This window comes from Hippocampus comes, unplaced genomic scaffold (assembly GCF_001891065.2).
Source record: "Hippocampus comes isolate QL1 unplaced genomic scaffold, H_comes_QL1_v1.1 scaffold202, whole genome shotgun sequence".
In the NCBI taxonomy this organism is placed as follows: domain Eukaryota; kingdom Metazoa; phylum Chordata; class Actinopteri; order Syngnathiformes; family Syngnathidae; genus Hippocampus; species Hippocampus comes.
Genome location: NW_017805829.1, coordinates 799780 through 814195, shown reverse-complemented (window position 1 = coordinate 814195; position 14416 = coordinate 799780).

Sequence of the window (14416 nt, the reverse complement as noted above, 5' to 3'; positions counted from 1 at the left end):
TGGTTTCAAGGTAAACAGATTTGAGTTTCGTCCCAAGATTAGTGTTTCAAACTAGGGTTGAAGCCAGGATTAGGGTTTGAAGATATGAATTCGAAGTAGTGGTTCGAGTCAAGGGGTTTCAACTGCTGTCACACAAGGCTTTATCTTATTTGGTGTACTTCTATATATACTTTGTACATTTGGTTTTCTCCACTGAAATGTTCCGATAGGGCTGAGTGTTTTGCATTTGAGAGCTTTTCCTTCTTTCGTGGACCAGCGGAAAGCCGGCGCTAATGGAATAACTCAACAGGGCATCCATAATGCAGCAGCCATTTAACTGAAAGCCTTCGTCTATGCCCTCGTATCAAGCACCGCTACACTAATGCCACCAAGTACTGAAAACACAACGTGGCTACAATGAAGCACAGTGCTTTTCACTTAACATGGGAGGCAATGTCATAGCACAAATTAGGGTGTCAAGCCTAGGGTAGCAAAGGGTTCGCGTTTTAAGCAGGGGCATCGGGTTCAAGGAATAGTAACTTTCAAGACAAAAAAAAGTTTGAGGTTCGCTTAGGGTGTATTTCCAGAGGGAGGTTTTCAAGAAAGGATTAGGCTTTTAAATTAAGTATTGAATGTTACATGTACGGTATATGGAATCAGATTTGTGCCAGAAAAAGAATTGAGGAAACCATTTGAAGCACAAAAAATAAATAAATACATTTTTTTTAAAAAAGGAATTGAACAAAACCTTGTCAAGTACAAACAAAAAAACAAAGAATCAAGAAAAAAAATCAAAGCGCAAACAAAAGCTAAGACTTGAGAGAATTGTTTAAAATGGTTGTTCCCACTAACATCATATCTTGTTTACTCTCCCTGGTTTCTCGCTGACTCTTCTTTGTTTCTCATTTTCACTCTCTCGATTCCTGGGTTCTTGTTTGCACTCTCAAAGCCTTGATTCTTGTTGGCGTGCAAAAAAGAAAAAAAACTCTGTTCTTTTTTTTTTTGTACAAATCTGACTCTATAAGGTTAGGGTTGCATCAATCCAGAATGAAGGTTTCAAATTCGGGTTTCAGGCTAATTTTTCAAAATAAGGTGGTGTTAAATGTGGGTTTCAAGGCTGGGTCCAGGTCTTGGGTTAGGTCTTGGGTTAGGTCTTGAAGCCTAAATTAAGGGTTTAAACATGAGTTTCAAGCATTAGTTGTGGTTCTAAACAATGATTAGGGCAGTGGTTCTTAACCTTCTTAGGACCCAACCAGTTAATATGCACATTCACCGAACCCTTCATTAGTGGAAAAAAAAAAAATATATATATATATTTTTTTTTGGAATGTGGGAGGAAACCGGAGCACCCGGAGAAAACCCATGCAGGCCCGGGGAGAACATACAAACTCCACACAGGGAGGCCGGAGCTGGAATTGAACCCGGTACCTCTGCACTGTGAAGTCAACGTGCTAACCACTGGACTACCGGGCCGCATATATATATATATTTTTTCTTTTTTTACAAATTCAAGATATAAAAAAAAAAACGCATTTATTAAAAACAGAAAAATGTTAATACAATTTCAAGGGATAAGTACACCTCTTTTTTTTTTTTTTTTATTGAACGACTAGTATTAAGACAGTCACACATTGACTACGAAGCGAACTAAATTTACCACAGCACTGATTGGTCAAGGAATGTAATGTGATCATTTGCAGGCATTGATGGCCAAGCGGGCGTGTCATAACTAACTGACATGTTGAGTCGGGTGTGTCTTACCTTCCATGACAGAGGCTCCGTCAAACCGCTAAGACAGATTCACCGAAACCCTAGGGTTCAATCGAACCCATTTTAAGAACCACTGGATTAGGGTTTCATATTAGGGTTTCAACCATCCGGGGCAGGAGTTTCAATGTTGGGCCTTACTGTAAATCCAGAATTATAGTGGCAGGTTAGGGTTTCAATCCAGAGTCATGGTTTCTAGAATAGGGCATGCAAACAGGGTTACGGCTTCAAATTGGGGTCTTAAACCTGGGTTGGGCTTTCAAATCAGGGTTAGGGTTTCAATCATCAATAATTCGGGTTTCAACAAATAGTTTCAAGACAACGAGTTTTAAACAAAGGTTAGGGTTTCAAATTAAGGTTGTAAACCTGGGTTATGGTTTCAGGTTAGGGTTATGATCCAGAAATAGGGTTTCAAAGTAGCGCTTCAAGATAGGTTTATGGTTTCAAAGAAAGGTTAGGGTTTCAAATTGTGATTTCAAGTCAGAGTTAGGGTTTGAAAAAAATGTATATACTTTCAAGGGTTTCAATCATTGAGGTTTGCGGTTTCAATTTCAAGTTTCTAATGAGGGCTTGAAGACCGACTTAATGCTCCAAATTTGGGTTTTAGTCTTCCAGAGTTAGGGTACCAAGGCAAGATTTCGAGACGGGTTCATGGTTTCCAGTAAGGGTTTGAAGTTTGAATGAAAAGCTTCACAGATGTAGGCCAGCACACACTAAAGAATGAAGCTGATTTTTTTTTTTGATTAAATTTTGCTGTGTTTCAAAGTGAACATCTGATCTCCTCCTTGACTGCGATCAAACACTTCTTCCAGAAGGACAAACTAGCAACGCACATCAACGCTGATGTAATATGTTGGACAAACGAGCGCTGTAACCTTGTGAAGTGTGCTTAGTCATACAGTACGGATTTTCCCAAAGGGAGTGTACTTGGAGTGGTCGCACCGGGTGGGAAACTTTGCTTTGACGTGAAAAGACATGGTATGGGTTATTAAAAAAGTCAGCAGGGGGTGAAAACTTAACGAGCTCTACTAAGAGTGGCGTTAGTAGTACTACATGATTATCAATCAAGGTGGTGTGGACATTAATATGAAATTCTGGTGGACATTCGCGATGAATTTCTGATCGCAGTGTTGACATTAAGATGCATGTTTGGGATGTAGACATAGTTAAGTCAAGTTAAGTCAAATATGCTCTATATGTGTAACATACAGCACAGATGAAATTACTTTCCTCTCTCAACCACAGTGCAAACATGTAGTGCATTGAACACACAGCTAAAATGTACATAAAATGACATAAGGCATAAATATATAAATATGTTAAAATAGAAATAAAATAAATTAAACAAATCGCAACAACAGACAACCAAGGGCACTTGTGATTATTGCGGGTAGTGACTTGTTTTAAGTGCAATAATCGGATGTCAGATGCTGGGGGAGGGACACCGATTGTGGCAGGAGGCAGGCGTAGACGGGGGGAGAGCGGGCAGAACATGGGGGGAGTTTAGTCTCCTGACCACCTGGTGGAATAAACTCTTCTTGAGCCTGGTGGTTTTAGCACAGAGACATCGCAGCCTCCTCCCCCACGGCAGCAGGTCGAAGAGGCTGTGAGACAGGTGGGTGGGGTCACCTGTGACCTTGGCGGCTTGGCAGGTCAGATGAGAGTCGTAAATGTCCACGAGTGGAAGTAAGAGAGACACCAATGATCTTCTCAGCTGCTCTCACAACGCGCTGCAGACTCTTTCGGCAGGACGCAGTGCAAGTACCGTATCACACGGTGATATAGCTGGTCAAGGTGCTCTCAATGGTGCCTCTACAGAATGTCTGCATCATGGGGGCTGGGGCTCTTGCTCTCCTTAGTTTGCGGAGGAAGTACAGGCGCTGGTAAGCTTTTTTGGCAAGTGAGGTAGTATTTAGGCTCCAGGTCAGGTCTTCAGAGATGTGCACACCAAGGAACTTGGTGCTACTCACCCTCTCCACTGCGGCACCGTTGATGGTCAGCAATGCATGCTGGGTGTGCGTTCTTCTGAAGTCCGCAACAATCTCATTCGTTTTTTCCACATTCAGGTGGAGATTGTTGTCTTTGCACCACAAGGCCAGCCTGCTCACCTCACTCCTGTAGATCGTCTCATCGTTGTTATTGATGAGACCCACCACAGTCGTGTCGTATGCAAACTTAATGAAGAGGTTGCAGCAGGATGAGGGAGTACAGTCGTGGGTCAGCAGAGTGAAGAGGAGGGGGCTCAGCACACATCCTTGGGTGGCCCCTGTGTTCATCATGATGGTACTGGAGGTATTTCTGCCTACCCGAACTGCCTGTGGCCTCCCCGTCAAAAAGTCCAGCAGTCAGTTCCACATGGAGGTGTTGAGCCCCAGGTGGTCCAGTTTGTGCATGAGCCATTGCGGGATGATGGTGTTGAATGCTGAGCTTAAGTCGATGAATAGCATTCTGACTTGAGTCCTCGGTCTCCTGGTGGGTGAGGGCTGAGTGGAGGGCAATGGAGATGACGTCTGCAGTTGATCGATTAGGCCGATATGCGAACTGGTATGGGTCCAGGGTGGGGGGGGGAGCAGACTTAATGTGCTGCATGACTAACCGCTCAAAGCACTTCATAAGAACGGCGGTGAGTGCGACCGGGCAGTAATCATTGTAGCTGGAGGGAGATGACTTTTTCGGGACCGGGATGATGGTGGTGGTTTTGAGGCATGTGGGGACAACAGCCTGGCTCAGTGAGGTGTTGAAGATGTCGGTGAAGACATCTGTCCTCAGCACAGTCTTTCAGCACACGACCATGGATGTTGTCAGGGCCTGCCGCTTTCCATGCGTTTGTCCCTCTGAAGGATCGTCTCACGCTATCCCGGGAAAGTGTCAGTACCTGGTCGCGAGGAGGAAGTGGGGTCTTCTGTGCTGGGGTGTTGTTGTTTTCCTCAAAGCGGGTGAAGAATTCATTCAGTTTGTTCAGCAGAGAGAAGGAGCTGTCACAGGTCTGCGGAGAGGCCTTATCGTCCGTGATGGTCTGGATCACACGCCACAGGTTCCTGGTGTCTTTGCTCTCATTGAATTCAACTGTGATCCTCTTGGAGTATTGTCTCTTGGCCAATCTAATGCCTCATGACAGCTTGGCCCTGTTAGCTAGCTAACTCAACACAACTTTATTTATAGAGCACTTTTAAAACAATCATACCTGCATACAAAGTGATGTAAAAATGTAATATGCTGTGTAAGCTTATGTTATACAATTAACTATCATTTTATGTTTGAGCATCATATTATTTCATGTTAAGATTGCCTAAATTGCATTCTGTTGTTTAATAATTGCTTAGACATGTTTTTATGTTGATAGATTCTGATTGGCTGTTGAAGTAAGGTAAAGCAGGAAGTGATTTTAGTTGCCGAGGAGTTTTTTCCATCGTGCTGCAGTGCAGACGTCCTTTCAATAATGCTGCGTTCAAACTTTTGCCATTTTGTAAAGCAAAGCCATCCATTAAAAACATTGAATCCTTCAACTTACATGCTGTATGAAAACAAACAGAACTAAAACAATGAATTCATAAAATAAAAATAGTGAACACAATAAAACACGAAAACAATGTTGAGTCTCATGCTGAGTCAAAGGCCAAAGAATCAAAATAAGATGTGTTTTAAAGATCGACAGAGCAGGGACTTGCTTAACGTTTAATGGGAGATCATATACCAAAGGGAGGGACAGGCAACGGAAATAGCTTGAACCTCTGAGGCTCCGCGTAGTCCTTGGTACCTCCAGTAGCGTCTGGTCCGCTGACTTGAGGCACCGGGCAAGTATGTAGAGGTGGAGGAGCTCCTACACCTCTACGTACTTGAGGTAAGGTAGAGCGGTAAGGACAGAGCGGTAAGGTAGTGTGAGACTGTCTAAAGATTTAAAGAGAAATAAAAGAATCTGAAAATGAACTCCACAATGTACAGTGAGCCAGTGAAGGGAGGCCAGAGCTCCGCTCCCTTCTCAGAGCTTCAGTTGGGAAGGGAGGAGCAGCACTTTGGACCAACTGGAGACGCTTGAGGGAGGATTGGCTGACTCCAATATAAAGTGCACTACAGTAACCTAGCCAAGATGTAACGAAGGCATGGATTCATGTATCTAAATACTGTTTCAAAATTAGAAGCTTTACTTTAGCTAGCTTCCCTAATATTTAAAAAAAATAAATAAAAAAAAGTTCAATTTAACAACAGCACCAATTTGGCGGTCCAATTTCAAGTTACTGTCATATTTAAACCCCATCTTTCAGACTGTTGGCTGTAGAAAAGATGTCAAGGGATCCAAGTGAACAAGGTGAGATGTGACCTTGACCAAACACCATAAGTTCTGTTTTATTTTTGTTGAAGTTCAAAAGGTTTCATAGCATCCAGGTTTTGATTTTCTCCAGACGGGACAAAAGTGGCCTTCAGGAGAAAACTGCATGCTGTACTGGTAGAAATTAGCCTAGCAATAATATCTAACTCATAACTCCGCCGACTGATGTGAACAAAGGCATTCAAGTTCTTATATGGAGGTGCAGGAATGACTCATGCCAGACACTCAAGTACGTCATTTGGTGGTGTTTTAGCCACGGCCCAAAGATGAGTAAACAAAAATGGTGAAAAACAGTTTTGTGCTCTATCTCCCCAATTCAGTACTTCATATTTCTGTCTGTTTTTATGTTGTCAGCAATGACCTTACAACATGCATAACATATTTAGAAAAAGATATCTGAATTCACATAACAGGTGTTTGGTGGTTTGGGTTTAGGTCGAGCTATAGGGATTAGGGTAATTATTTTTGGGATTGTTAGGGTGCTTAGGATAATAGATGGGTGTTTTGGGTTGTTCAAGATTACAATTATGTTGAGGTAGTTAAGAGTTAGATTGGGTAGTATTAGGGATATATGGTTTGGAATTACAATGGAATTAGAGTTAGGCTTTTCAGGATTCGTATTTAGCCTATTATTGGAAGGTTTCTAATAAGGTTAGTATTTGGGGAATTCAGGTTGAGGTTATGTTAAATTAGCATCCAGGGCTACGGTTATAATTGTACGGTCCATTCTAATTGTGTATTTTATTTTTCGATTTTCAAACTAATATTCTTCATTTTTGCAATTTTGAGAGTTGATGGTGATGTTGATGAGCACATCGGGATCGTTGACACTGGAGAGCCGTCTCAGCGGACCTTTAAAACCAGCATTGATATGCATGCCTGCATTCTGTCCATATTGCCATCAGATCTCATTATGCAAAGCAAACGAACATGGCAGCTTCAGTACGGACTTTGCCTTAGTGGGGGGGCTGAGGCCGAGGGTTATCTTTCACAGCAAATGACTGTGTGATGACAAGCCTCATCCGCTTTGGATTAGCATCCTCGATGGGCTAGCGGAGGCTGGGTTGTTTTCAGAGTGTTGTGTAAATATTGACATTCAGATATGCGTGACAGAGAGGATATGTCTTGATGATGGAGGTAAGGATGAGACTTAGGATCGTCCAAACAATCAAACAAACCATTATAACCCTCAGAGTACTACATTATCTTTTATACCATGATAAGTGTCAAAAGCTGTAAACTTATTGGGTTTTGGAGAAGACCAGAGTGATCATGATTAGGGGTTAGGGAGTTTGGGGTCACGGGTAAGGGTCATTAGGGCTCCTAAGGTTAGGGTAGTTAAGGAAATTAGGGTTAGGTGGTGATGGTAAGGGTTTAAGGCTGGTTAGTGTTAGAATGGTGAGGGTGAGTAGTTCAGAAGGTTGGGGTTAGGGTAGTTATCAGGCGGTGTTGGGATCGTTAGGGTTAGGCTTGTTAGCGTGAGGTCATTGAGTCAGGCTGTTAGAGTGCATGTGGTCAGGGTAAGGGTGTTTGGGTCCGGGTTGGTGTTTGGATTTCTTTATTAAAGACTCCTTAATGTGAATTCAGAGATAAGTTTCAAAATATGTCCATCGCTGACAATGTACAAAGATTGGGAATTATTGATTTATTGAATTACAAAGCGATGGCGATTAAACTGTTTTTCACCATTTCAGTTTTGGCAGATTTTTTTTCGGAGGCTAAAACGACTCTGTGTGACGATATAACAATATGAGGCACACATTTTATGTGTACTTAGCTAGTTAGCTTAGTCTACTTCCCAAACATGCAACTTCCATTTGGATACTCTTCTGGCCTGACTGCTTTAGAACGCCTTGTGGTTGGCTGCGAGTGTGTGCACATTAAGCTGAGACAGGTGGAAAACCAAAAAAAGGTATTTTCCCCCCCAACATGACTTGACAAATAACACATTTAAGAAAGACGCTCGACAAAGTAGCATCCACTTTTCCAGCGTGTAGTACCGGTATTTAATTGGCAGTTGAGATTTTTCCTGATTATGATATCTTATTTCGTATTGTTGTGGATCTTTTATTCATTCAAACTCTGTTTTGTTTCAGTTTGAGAAAACATTTACACTTATGCATTACAGGGACTAAGGCAAGGTTAGGAGTTTACTTTTAAGCTCATACAGTATGTCACTGAACACAGAATGCTTGCTAGTGGTTGTGCATATAGCAAAGTACTTATGTCACGTAGCGAGGTGGTGGTGGACCCCAAAAGAGCAGGCAGGAGGGAGGAGCAGGGTGTACTTGAAAGATTGTATTAAAACTCAGAAAACTAAATCCAAAACAAACAAAGTCCAAAGTATCAAACAAAACACATGACCGGAGATAAAACATAACAATGACCAAAACCTGACTGAAACAAACATGACAGCAAACAGCAACAAACAAACATGACAGGAGCAAAGACCAACAATGACCCGACACTGAGTGTTCGGGCTGGGAGTCCTTTTAAAGCACTAATTACCTAATGACCAACAGGTGTGCAGCTGCAGGGGAGCCCTACAGTGCCACCTGTTGGTCCCAAACCGAATCATGACAACTTACTTTCGGATTAAAAAAAAACACAACATCTATATTTGCAAACGCTTGCAAGCCTTCTCTGCACAGTGTAAGACCACCTTTAGGCATCAGGTTAGGGGCAAGCTTTGTTTGGGTCAGGGTAGTTTGGGTATTTAGGGTTGGGGCACTCAGGATTGTTCGTGTGGTTTAAACATACGTGCCTAGGGTTACGTTTAGGTATTAGTTTATGTTGGGATTGTGTTCAAAATAGATATAACACGAGATTAGTGTTCAGAGTAATGCTGCTTTGCGTTGTTATAGTTCGTGAGGGTAAAACGGTGGGACATTAGACTGCACCATTGCTGTTATTAGGCTATATGCAACACATATCGTACACAAATACCAAAGCTCTGAAAACTGGATGTATACCGCATGTTCTATTCATATTTTGTTTATGGGTTGATTTCGCTCCGATATGTGGCATAGCTGCAAGCACTACACACATTTCAATCCCCGGGAGGAACATTTGACAACATAACAGCCGCTCGCCTTTCCGCGTTTTACCTCATCCATCAGATCCCCAGCCTGTCACCTCACATTCTTTTCAACCACACAAACAAGGAGTATCTGATTTAATGGGTAAAACATATAGAAAGTATGATTTTTGTGACAAAGACATAAAATGTCAGCCTTTTTTTTTTTTTAGTTAATTAAAGACACGCAGGACCTCAATTGTATAATTAACTGCTACACGTGCCTATTGATGTGCGAAGCGAAAAATCTCACTCAGATGGAATGAAATGTTTTATCATGGGCTGTTGATCTTAATTACAGTTTCAAATGCATAAACCGTTCTGGATGTATTTTCGATCTTTGGTAATGCCAAAAAATAAACGGTCTGGGTGAACACTATGTGGTTGCCTGCAGTCGATATTGACTACTTCAAAGATCAAAACTAGTCCAGATCAAAGCAGAATCTGGATAAAGCTACGTGACCAACTATCAAAGATTGTTGCGGGTTGAGAATCAGCGGTTTGGGTTCATGTATGGTAAAGTCACGGATCAGGTTAGGTTCAAGGGTTGTTAGGATCTGCGATTGGCTGGCAACCGGTTCAGGGTGGACCCCGCCTACTGCCCGAAGACAGCTGGGATAGGCTCCAGCACGCCTAGCGACTCTGATGAGGATAACCGCATTAGAAAATGGATGGATGGATGGATGGATGGATGGATGGATCGATTGATGGGTTGTTAGGATTCGAGTGGTTAGGGTTGTCAGGGTTTGGCTTTTTTCGTGTTTCTTCAGGTCTTTGGAGGTGAGATGATGATTAAAAACAAAATTTAATCAAAGGCTGTGTGATTGTTTTTAATTCACCTAATCCTTAAACATCAAGACATCGCAGGATTTTTGGTGGATGAAAGCTTCTTTTGCCAGCTGAAGAAAAATTGATAATGAAAAGACTCGTGACAGACAGTGTTTTTAAGTCATCGCCAGGGCTGTGTTTTGCATCAAGGAACAGCTGCTGGCGTTTTCTATGCTACTTCCTCCACGAGACCAAGGGTCCCGTCTCATGGGGGCGTGGAACAAATCCAATTCTTGATCCACTGTCGATTCGTATTTTTGATTGTTTCCTGCACGCACGTGCCTGAAAATGTGAGACCTCAATCGTCACCCGCACAGATGCTGATGATTACCTGCAACTTGCCGCCAATCTCTGTCTAATCAGACTCGCACCCCAAGTGACCAACCACTTGGACAGCAGGCTACTAATCGAAACAAGCTCACATCCCTCATCACGCAGGGCCATAATCTAGACCACTGATGTCAAACTCGAGGCACGAGGGCCAGATCCAGCCCACCACGTCATTTCATGTGGCCCGCAAAATCAAATCATGTGTGTCAACTTGCATGATCCTTGCTAAAATCTGTACCTGTACCGAAATGTAAAATTGTCATGTGTAATAAATACTCGGATTTTTCAATAATTTTGTTACCCAGTTTACGTTCAGGGCGGCTCGGTGATCCAGTGGTTAGCGCTTCAACCTCATGTTACGGGGGTCGTGGGTTCAAACCCGGCTCCGGCCTTCCTGTGTGGAGTATGCATGTTCTCCCCGGGCCTACGTGGGTTTTATCCGGGTACTCGGGTTTCCTCCCACATTCCAAAAACATGCATGACAGGCTGATTGAACACTCAAAATTGTCCCTAGGTGTGAGTGTGAGCGCGGATGTTTGTTCGTCTCTGTGTGCCCTGCGATTGGCTGGCAACTGGTTCAAGGTGTCCCCCGCCGACTGCCCGAACACAGCTGGGATAGTCTCCAGCATCCACCGCGACCCTTGTGAGGATAAAGCGGATTGGAAAATGGATGGATGTTTACACTCACTTGAACAATAATTGAACAAACTATTATAGTTGACTGATTTCAAAACTAGTTGTGTACAAGTAATAATACCATGAGACGGTTTAACATTTTTGTGGTTTGACTGTCATAACGGCCCTCCAAGGAAAGACGTAACTCCAGAGTGGCCCGCGACAAAAATGAGTTTGACACCTCTGATCTATACAAACGTGTTGCAGGGTTTGAATTCCACTTCCAACAGCAATACTGGTGTGGGTTGTAGTCTGATACCACTTTTGGGGTATCTTCTGCTGCGGTCCGGGCCTATTCAAGGGCTGTCTCCAAATTCACAAGCTGCTTACTCCGAAGGCCGCATTTTCGGCCGCACAATATGGCTTGTTCAAAGGTTTTGAAAGGTGGCTCAGGAAAAGTGTTTTTGAAAATGAATGGAGGGTCCAGTACATTTTTCTTCTTCCAGAGTGTCTATTGATTTAGTTTGACAGGTTGACTAGCGAAAATGTTTCAGTCATTTGCCTCTGAGAAAACCTTTGCAAGCCTTCCAAATTTTAATTGAAAATCCCAGGTCTAAGCCAAAGGTGTTGTTTATTTCAAAGCCCACGGCTGACATCAATTTTAAGGCAGGGTTGTAGTCCTTGTCAAAGACATTGTTGGCTTTGAAAGTCACTTCTGATACGTTCGTTTTGTATCCCACTTCTGACAAAGGGTGTTAGTGCAGGACTATAATCAATCTCAAATACTTTGTTTGTTGTTGAATCACACTTCTGACACAAATTTTGGGGCGGCAATATCTGTTTTTGTTTTTGTCAAGGGAATGGTACTTATTCACCAAAACTTTTTTTCCACTTGACAGACGTAATCCAAAACTGATCACATTTATGTTTCATCTCGATAAACATCCATCCGTCCATTTTCAACACTGCTTATCCTGAAGAGGGTCGCGGTGAGTTGCTGCAGCCTATCCAAGCTGACTTCGGGTGGAAGGCGGACTACACCCCAAACTGGTCACCAGTCAGTCGCGGGAAACAAATAGAGACAAACGACCATTCACACCCACATGCACGCCGACACTGAATGGGAACCGACCCCACGCTGCCCACACACAAGTTCGGCGAATGTACAACTACACCATCAGCGACTCTCAAGACAAACACAATTCTAAAATTTTGAAGACGATTTAAATATGTCCAAATTAAAAACACAACTATTAGATGCACTTTATTATTCATCACTTCTACGGAATACTTTGTTGCAGCATCACTTTTAATTGTTAAAATAGAAGGAATGAGTTTTTAAAATGTACTCAACTTTAGAGACATGCAGGATTTTTAATTGTTGCTGGGATCTGGCTCCGAAATAGTGTTGTCATGTCAATTAATGCACGTAACTCAACGTTGAACATTCATTTGAAATCTAGCAGCATCTATCTTAATGTTTTCAAGACTGTGCTGTTCCTGCTGGCAAAGGGAGATGCTTGGACTTTGAGCAAAGATCCATGGGGACATCTAGTGTTGACTGAGGCAAATACATTTTTAAAGCCGCAATGAGGAATTCCACTCAAGTGTAATTGTATCATGTTTTTAACAGTACAGTATAAAAAAATATGGACAAAAGGTATTGGGAGGCAATTCCACCCACGTATTCAGTTAAACACGGGCCGCATAAGAAGGTTAAAAAATGTAATGCTACAAGTTAGTCGACCTGTCTCCTATTTACAAGTTTGTAAATAGGAGACAGGTCTCCTATTTACAATAACTTGTTGACCACCAAGGGACATAGACATGCTGATCAGGCTAACTGAAAGTAGCTATTTCAGGCCTAGCCCAAACAATAGGCCTAATCAAGACCCAACGATAGGGAATTTACAAATCAATGGGCCTCTTCACCATAGGGGCGTGACTAACCATCCCCACCTAGTCCTCAAATAGGCCACGCTCAGCTTTTTAGCGCAGAGCAATTTCCCGGAGTCTTCACGGAGACTTCAGAGTTGTCTACCGCTGACGAAGCTTCTTTGAGAGAAGCGAAACGTCCTTTTTTGTTTTTTGTTTTTTACCCACAGGTACAGATGACGACTGACGGAACCCTTTCTACTTTCATGATGGTCGTATTTAACAAGTATGAGACCGATACATGATCTTGCTATCACTGATATCAGCTCTGTATCTACTTAGTATAGGATCAAAACCAAACCTGCTATCACACACACTGGCCCTGTGTTTACTTACAGTAGTATTATGATGGTCGCTAAAAAAAAAAAAAAATCATGTAATTGCTAAGATTGTCCTGTATTTACGCAACTCAGCTCAACTCAGCAGTTTTTGTAGAGCACTTTAAAACAACCAGCGCTGTATACAAATTGTTGTACCAGGAGCGAAAATAATTCATACAACAAACAATAAATTAATAACAAAGACAGTAGAAAGCCGCATCCCGGTGGTCGACTTGTTAGCACGTCGGCCTCACGGTGCGGGGGTGCAAGGTTCGATTCCGGCTCCGGCCTTCCTGTGTGGAGTTTGCATGTTTTCCCCGTGCCTCCGTGGGTTTTCTCGGGTACAGTACTCCAGTTTCCTCCCACATTCCAAAAACATGCATGGCAGGTTAATGGAACGCTCGAAATGCTCCCTCGATGTGAATGTGAGAGTGAATGGTTGTTCGTCTATGTGTGCCCTGCGATTGGCTACTGCCCAAAGACAGCTAGGATAAGCTCCAGCACGCCTGTGACTAAATTTCATCAGAGGAAATAACAGAGAAGACCTTTTTGTAAAAGCATGCATTTCAAGCACAATTTCTAGTATGGCATCACTATTTTTTGCTTTTGTGACATATAAGACACCACAAAAGGACTTTTGAAATAAAAAATATTTATTTGCACTCTGTTGAACTGATGACATGAACTATAAACAGAAGTGAAACAATGAGTTGAGTGAGTGTGTGCATTAGGGTGGTCCATTTTGGAAAAGTTTGTCGGATTCGTCGGGCCGGGTCGGAAATCTTGTCGATACTATGACACAAGGATGTGTGCAAAATTTTATTCCGATCGGATAATTTTATCCCGTCCCGCAGAGCGACCAAAGTTTCCCCTATGGAAAGAATGTTACGGGGCTGAATGGTAGTACGGTTTCTCCCGTACAGTAAGGATTTTGTTTTGCTCAGTTCGCACTTGCAATAATTCAAAGACGGAAGACAGGAACGCATGTATTGCAAAAAAGGCAACCGTGGTGATCCTGCAACACTGGTGAGATTGTTGGTCCATGTTAACTGGTCCATCTATCTATCTGTCCATCTGTCTATAATGGCCATCAACACTAGTGACACTGTTAGACCGCAAAAAAAAACGAAATCCGCCGTGCGTGCCATCCCATGCCTACTTCGCGCACGGGTGCAACGCCCGGTGTCGCTCCACGACCTGCAGAAGGTGCTGTCGCTGTTCCTCGTCGCGCGTGATGGC